This window comes from Miscanthus floridulus, chromosome 8 (assembly GCF_019320115.1).
Source record: "Miscanthus floridulus cultivar M001 chromosome 8, ASM1932011v1, whole genome shotgun sequence".
In the NCBI taxonomy this organism is placed as follows: Eukaryota; Viridiplantae; Streptophyta; class Magnoliopsida; order Poales; family Poaceae; genus Miscanthus; species Miscanthus floridulus.
Genome location: NC_089587.1, coordinates 163,618,580 through 163,626,858, shown reverse-complemented (window position 1 = coordinate 163,626,858; position 8,279 = coordinate 163,618,580).

Below are 8,279 nucleotides of genomic sequence, written 5' to 3'. Positions count from 1 at the left end.
TATGCCTGAATCGACTATTTAACCGATATTGAGCGCTTTCATGAATAGTTCACATTATGAGATCATTGAAGTAGAGATAAGTTGAAAGATATGTTAGCCCCATGATCTTATTATTGTATTATGGCTTGCATGATTTTGCCTCATGCCCCACTGATATTAGTAATGAGTTAGGGTCATCGAGTCTATTGTTGTTTCTACGGCCTGCATGATTTTGCCTCATGCCCCACTGGTTATGGCGATGGATGAGATCTAACATGTTCATTAGATTTATCTTTATTAAATGGTTAAGTGGTGTTGAATTGTCTCTTTATACAAAAAGGAGTTCAGTTACTTGTAATCATTGGCTCAGCATAAACCGATCATCATTGATATCTTATTGTCATTGATTAATATTTGCTTAAATAATATTTATCCTGAATGATAACCGATTCTTCTTATACAACCCCATGAGCTTTAATCGATTTATTCTTATGAATATGCTGGAATCAACTATTTAGTCGATCTCCTCTCATATCGGCTCTCAGAGCCGCATATTCGGGACTGTCTGGCAACACCGGCACGTTCCGCCCTTAATTACTGATGAGCTTTCTCTCCTTGTCAATTGTAGGGTCAAATTGACTGGCACGTCTCAGGAGGATTATGCAGGATCGACCACCCTTGCGCTGAAGCTAGGTAGATCTACTCCATCGAGTAGACCCTTCTGGCTTGCTGCATGTGTCCTCGGTACAGAGACGAAAATTCTGTGTCGACACAAAGGCTGCCTTGCCTTTCTTGGGGATATAGCCCAATCCCTCTTTGTAGAGAGAAGCTCTTTGGCTACCCAAGCACATAAGCAAGTGATCCTCACCACCATAGGCCTTAGCCAAGGTGTGAGTGAGCTCATTGACCTCTTTCTTGAGGGTTTCATTCTCAACCATTAGTGAGGCATCATATGTGAAACCATCACTACTAGATGAGGTGGAAGTGGAAGTGCTACAAGAAGGGTTAGTGAGAGCAACAATGATAAGCTTATAGAATGATTCATCAATTATATCACAAGTAAGCCTACATCACATGTATCAACATGCTTCTTCTCATTTTGCTCATTAAGCAAAGAGGAATGAGCTTTTTCAAGCTTCTTGTGAACCTTGACAAGCTTCTCATGGGCTTCCTCTAGCCTCTCATGAGATGCATTGAGCTCATCAAATGCTTGCTTAAGGGCTTTTAGTTTCTTGCATAAGCTTTTGTATTCCCTTCTCTTAATGTCAAAGTGTTCTTTAGCATCATCTAGCATGTCAAGTAATTCATCCTTAGTTGGTTCATCATCATCACTATCACTTTCATTTTCATTTTCATTTTCATTATCATGTTCCTCATCACTTTCATCATCACAAGTTTGTACCTTAGTGGTCTTAGCCATGAAGCATGATGGAATGTCAAAGAGAGAAGGCTTCTCATTGATAGCAATGCTTGCAAGCGCCTTCTTCTTGGTGGTCTTGTCATCATCACTATCATCGTCATCACTTGAGGAAGCATCACTATCCCAAGTGACTACATATGAACCACCCTTCTTCTTGAAGGCCATCTTGTTCTTCTTCTCTTTCTTTTCCTTCTTGTCCTTCTTCTGATTCTTCTTGTTGTCATCACTATTATCGCTATTGTATGGGCATTGAGCAACAAGATGATCTTTGCTTGCACAATTGAAGCACCTTCTTGACTTTTTCTTGTTTTTGGATGGAGACTTCTTTCTTCTAGCACGATAGCCCTTCTTCACCATGAAATTGCCAAATCTCTTGACAAAGAGAGCCATCTTATCATCATCATCATCATCCCATGAACCATCATCTTCACTTGATGTGTCTTGCTTGGCCTTTCCCTTGGATGATGTGGCTTTGAATGCCACACTCTTCTTCTTCTTCTTCTCATCCTTCTTCTCATCTTTCTTTTCCTTCTTTTCTTCCTTCTCATCATCATCTCTATATGTATCATCGGTCATTATATCTCCTAACACTTGGTTTGATGTCATGGTGTCCAAACCACTCCTCACTAGAATAGTGACCAATATGCCAAATCTTGAGGGTAGGCATCTCAAGAAATTATGGGAGAAGTCCTTGTTCTTCACCTCTTCTCCAAGTGCTCTGAGATCATTGACAAGCACTTGAAGCCTATGGAACTTTTCCGACACACTCTCATCCCCCTTCATCTTGAAGCTTACAAACTTCTCCTTGAGAATGTATGCCTTTGCACCTTTCATGGCTTGAGTGCCCTCAAATGATTCCTCCAACTTTTTCCATGCCTCATGAGCTCTCTCAATGTTCTTGATTTGCTCAAATGTTCTCTCATCCAAAGCATCATGGATGGCACTAAGAGCAATGCCATTATTTTGGAGTATCACCTCTTCGGCAGCGGTGGGAGCCTCTTCATCATCAATCTCAATCTTGGTCTCCACCACATTCCAAACCTTCCTATTGATTGACTTTATATATATTGTCATCTTTGCCGTCCAATAGGGATAGTTAGAGCTATCAAATTGGGGTGGCTTCTTGGTATTGTTGATTTGAGCTATTTTGACACCAAAGGTTGTTAAGCCTCAAATCACGGTGACCAGGCTCCGATACCACTTGAAAGGTCCTAATGGCTAGAGGGGGGGTGAATAGCCTATTAAAAATTTTTACAACAACACTTAGCAAACCGGTTAGACAAATATGAGGCGAAGCGAGTGTTGCGCTAGCCTACTAAAATGCAAGCCACCACCACAATTCTAGTTTATATAATCTCTATCCACACAATGGCTATGTCACTACACTAAGTTAGTGTGCTCTCAAAGGCTAACTAAAGAGCCACACTAACCAAACTAACAAGCTCTCATGACTAGCTACACTAAAGAGCTTGACAACTAATTTGCGGTATTGTAAAGAGAGAGAGAGAGAAAGATGGTTATACCGCCGAGTCGAAGAATGAACCAATCAATCACAAGAATGAATACCAATCACATCGAAATCAAATGATGACATAATGATTTTTACCAAGGTTCACTTGCTTACTGTCAAGCTAGTCCTTGTTGTGGTGATTCACTCACTTGGAGGTTCACGCACTAATTAGCATCACATGCCAAACCCTCAATAGGGTGCCGCACAACCAACATAAGATGAGGATCACACAAGTCATGAGCAATCCACTAGAGTATCTTTTGGCTCTCCACCGGGGAAAGGTCAAGAAACCCTCACAATCACCACGATCGGAGCCAGAGACAATCACCAACCTCTGCTCAATAGCCCTCACTGCTCCAAGCCATCTAGGTGGCGGCAACCAATAAGGGTAACAAGCGAATTCCACAGTGAAACACGAACACCAAGTGCCTCTAGATGCAATTACTCAAGCAATGCACTTGGATTCTCTCCCAATCTCACAAAGATGATGAATCAATGATGGAGATGAGTGGGAGGGCTTTGGCTAAGCTCACAAGGTTGCTATATCAATGCAAATGGCCAAGAGGATGGGCTAGAGCCGACCAAACGATATTTATAAACACCCCCAAACAATAGAGCCGTTGGCTCAATTATTGGGCTAACAGCGGGACGACCGGACGCGCAGGTCATGTGCACCAGACGCGTCCGGTGTGGTGACCAGACACATCCGGTTGCTGCGTCCAATCGTAGCCTAATCGCCATGTGTCCCTTTCAAATTGATTACTCATTGGCGCCCAATGGCTATCTCTGCGCACAATAATACTACGTGATCGGACGTGTTGTTAGAAAATGACCAGACCCGGGAGACGCAGTGTCAGGTCGAGTCTAGAGAGCTCCCAGAGCCGCTCTGGGCCAACCGGATGCATTTGATCACATCGGACCGGATGCTCCTAGCGTCCGATGAATTATTGCGCTGAAAACCTGAGACTTGCTGGTTCACATCGGACGTGTTCGGTGTGGTGACCGAACGCGTCCGGTCGCTCTCTGCAATCCTGCACCACTTTGACCAGACACTAAACAATAACTCGTCAGCGTTCGATCACTACACTGAGCCAGAGTCCAGTCACTTTCACTTAGTCCCTCACCTCGGGTCCCAATATCGGACGCGTCCGGTCCAGATTCTGGACGTGTCCAGTATTTTCTGTCTGACTATCCCAATACTGGATAAAATACCAGACATGTCCGGTCCTAATTTCAGACGTGTCCGGTCACTCTGTGACCAGCGCGACTAACTCCTTTTTAACTCTATCTTCTTTACCCTTGCTCAAATGTGCCAACCACTAAGTGTATCACCTTGTGCACATGTGTTAGCATATTTTCACAAAATGTTTTCAAGGGTGTTAGCACTCCACTAGATCCTAAATACATATGCAATGAGTTAGAGCATCTAGTGGCACTTTGATAACCGTATTTCGATATGAGTTTCACCTCTCTTAATAGTACGGCTATCGATCCTAAATGTGATCACACTCACTAAGTGTCTCGATCACCAAAACGAAAAAGCTCCTATCAAATTTTACCTTTGCCTTGACCTTTTTGTTTTTGTTTTTCTTCTTTTCTAAGTCTAAGCATTTGATCACCACCATGCCATCATCATTATCATGATTTTCACCATTGCTTCATCACTTGGAGTAGTGCTACCTATCTCATAATCACTTTGATAAACTAGGTTAGCACTTAGGGTTTCATCAATTCACCAAAACCAAACTAGAGCTTTCAGCCGGTCGGACACGCACACGCCTTATCCATAGCGCCTGAAAGCATCTAGGCCCCTAGTTGGGTTTCGGTGATTAATGACAATACATGATTACTATGACTAACGTGTGTTTTGCAGAGGCAATTAAGTTAGGTCATGGTAATGGAGATCGATTGGGCTATCATGGTGGTTATGCCCCTACGATGGAAATCATTTTGGTTTTCAAAGGATGGATGACAAGGTTAAGGATGTACTAGTTCTAAGTATTGTTTGGTGTTGAAGAGACACTTAGAGTAGTTTAGGACTTTGTTTTTCCTTTGGCCATACTATTAAGGGGGGTATGGACGGGTAGCTTGACCTAGGTGAGTCTAGTGGGTTAGGTGTGGTGCACACTTGCTAAACCTAGCACTAGATAGCTCCTAAAAAGCCCTTAGATCCATTGGAGCAAACTTTATTCACGTACGTTCGAAGTTGGAAGTGAATGGAGGGTTAAATACTGACTGGACGCTGGCTTCGGTGTGACCGGATGCTGGCACAGAGTTCGATCAGCTCATTTGATTATGGTGAAGTCATCTGGAAGTGACTGGACGCTGAGAGGTGAAGTGACCAGACACTGAGGGCCAGCATCTGATCGACTCTAGTAAGGTTCCAGAGAGGGAAAATCACGACCGGACACGTTCGGTCACTATTTGATCACTGGAATTCGGGGTGAACTGACCGGCGCGTCCGGTCAACTTGACCGGAGCATCCGATCACCCCGCAGAGGCACATAATGGTTTGTTTTTTAGCCCATATTATAAATACTTCCGCCATTCGTGTGTGGGGGTACTTTTGCTCATTTCAACAGCTGAGAAACACCTTTGAGAGTGCCAAGAAGAGCAAGGTCCTAGTGAGGTGATTGAGATTTGAGAATCCCAAAGAGAGCCCTCATTAGTGAGATCAAGAGTAGCAAAGTGTGCATCCACCCTTCTCATTAGGCTTGTCGTGGTCAAGTGAGAGTTCATGCTTGTTACTCTTGGTGATCGCCATCACCTAGATGGCTTGGTGGTGATTGGGAGCTTGGTGATCATCTAGCGGAGCTTGTGGATGACCCAACTCAAGTTGTGAGCGGTTGTGGGTGATTCACCGTGATGGAGTGTCAAAGAATCAACCCGTAGAGAGCACTTGATCCTTGCGCGGATCAAGGGGGAGCTACACCCTTGCGCGGGTGCTCCAATGAGGACTAGTGGGGAGTGGCGACTCTCCGATACCTCGGCAAAACATCGCCGCGTTCCTCCTTCTCTCTTTACTTTTAGCATTTACTTTGAGCAATTCAATACTTGTCTTTACATTCATAGAATTGCCATGCTAGAGTAGGATTGGAACTTAGGTTGCAAGACTCTTTGTGTGGTAGAACATTAGAAACACTTTCTAGGCACAAGGGGTTAATTGGGCTAACCGTTGGATTTAATTATTGTAAAAAAATTTAGAATTAGCCCAATTCACTCCCCCTCTTGGGCATCTTGATCCTTTCAATTGGTATCGGAGCCTTGTGCTCACGTATTTAGGCTTAACCGCCTAGAGAAAGATGTCTCATGGGGATGGACCTCCTCCTATCTTTGAGGGGGATGATTTTCCATATTGGAAAATTCGCATAGAGGCATACTTAGAAGCTCTAGATGTTGGAATACTTAGAGCCACCTCACAAGGCTTCCCAAAACCTAGGGATGCTACTAACCTACAAGGCGATGAGGTGAATTATGAGAAATGGAATGCAAAGGCTCGAAACACCATCTTTAGAGGCCTTTGCAAAGATGTGTTTAACCGGGTGAGGAACCACAATGACGTCCATGCACTATGGTCGGACGTTTGTGCGCTCCATGAGGGAACAAAGAGTGAGCGTGAGGAACGCTATCATCTTGTCATGAAAAAGCTTAACTCCTTTGAGATGCTTCCTAAAGAATGTGCTAATGAAATGTATTCACGCTTGAATGTTCTTGTAGAGGAAGTCAATGGGCTTGGACTCACTCAAATGCAACCATCCGATGTTGTAAGAAAGATCTTGAGTGTCCTCCCCATTGACAAATATGGGCATATTGTGACCGTGCTTCATCAAGGTGATCTTTCCACCGCTACACCGACACAAATCTTGGGAAAGATCAATGCTCATGAGATGTACATGCACATCACACCTCAAGATGGCTCATCCTCTACAAAGAAGAAAGAAAAGGACTTAGCATTCAAAGCTAGCCAAGAGAAGGGCAAAGCAAGACTTGAGTATGAGAGCTCAAGTGATGATGAAGTTGATGATGCAAGTCTTGCTCTCATGGTGAGAAAAACTGCCAAGATGCTAAAGAAGCTCAACAAGAGTGGCATCAAGTTCGATGGCAAGAAGAAGAAGTTCTTCACTAGCTCTAGAAGGAAGCCAATCTCCGAGATGGATTGCTATAATTATGGAGAACTTGGTCATCTAGCACACCAATGCACCAAGCCCAAGAAAGATAAGTTCAAGAACAAGTACAAGGGCAAGAAAGATGACTCAAGTAATGAAGAAGAAGATGAGAAGAAGAAAAACAAGCCATACAAGAAGAGAGATGGCAAGAAGAAAGACTTCCACAAGAAGAAGAAGAGTGGAAAGGCATACATCGTCGGTGATTGGCTCACGGACATTGATTCATCTAGTGGCTCATCCGATGATGATAGTGACAACAGAGAAGGTGGCCGCAATTGTTATTGACTCTTCATCATCTTCACCGCCACCACCGCCATCATCCTCTACACACCTATGCCTTATGGCCAAGGGTGAACGCAAGGTATCAAATGATGATGATAGTAGTGGTGATGAACATGCTAGTAATGATGATAGCGATAGTGATGATGATGAATATGAATCACCTTCTTATGATGATCTTGCTAGATTGCTAAAACAATACACTAAGATCATTATAAAGACTAGAGCTAAGAATGAAAAGCTAGAAGCTAAGAATGATTCACTTTTAGCAAAATGTGATATGGCGGAAAAGGCTAGTATTGAGCTTAGAGAAGCAAATGATGCTATATCATCCAAACTCAAGGAGCTCAAATCTTCTAAGAAAGAGCTTAGAGATAAACATGATAAACTTGAGAGGATACACAATGAGCTCATCACTAGCCATAACAAGCTAAAAGAAGAATATACAACTCTAAAGATCAATCATGATAATCTTGTTATTGCTCAAGAATTCTTATCCAATGAGCCACATGATGCTACTAACGATGTTGTTAAGATTGATATAGCTACATCATGTGATGATTTGATCATTGAGAGCATTGAGCAAAGTTCTAGTAGCAAGGGCAAGCAAGTGGTTGAGGCCGATGATTATGATGAGTTTGTCAAGCTCAAGAATGACAATGAAAAGCTCAAGAAAGATCTTGAAGAGATCAAAAGCCACAACACTATTGTGCAAGAAACTCTTGATCATGATGGTGACTTGATCCTTGAGAATGAGAAGCTCAAAGAAGAGAACAAGAAGCTCAAGGAAGAGAAAAACAATGATGCTCTCAAGGAAGAAAACAAGAAGCTCAAATTGGAGAAAGAGCATCTCAAGATTGGATTGAGCAAGTTCACAAGAGGCAAGTATCTACAAAGTGAGCTACTTATGAACACCATCATGAAG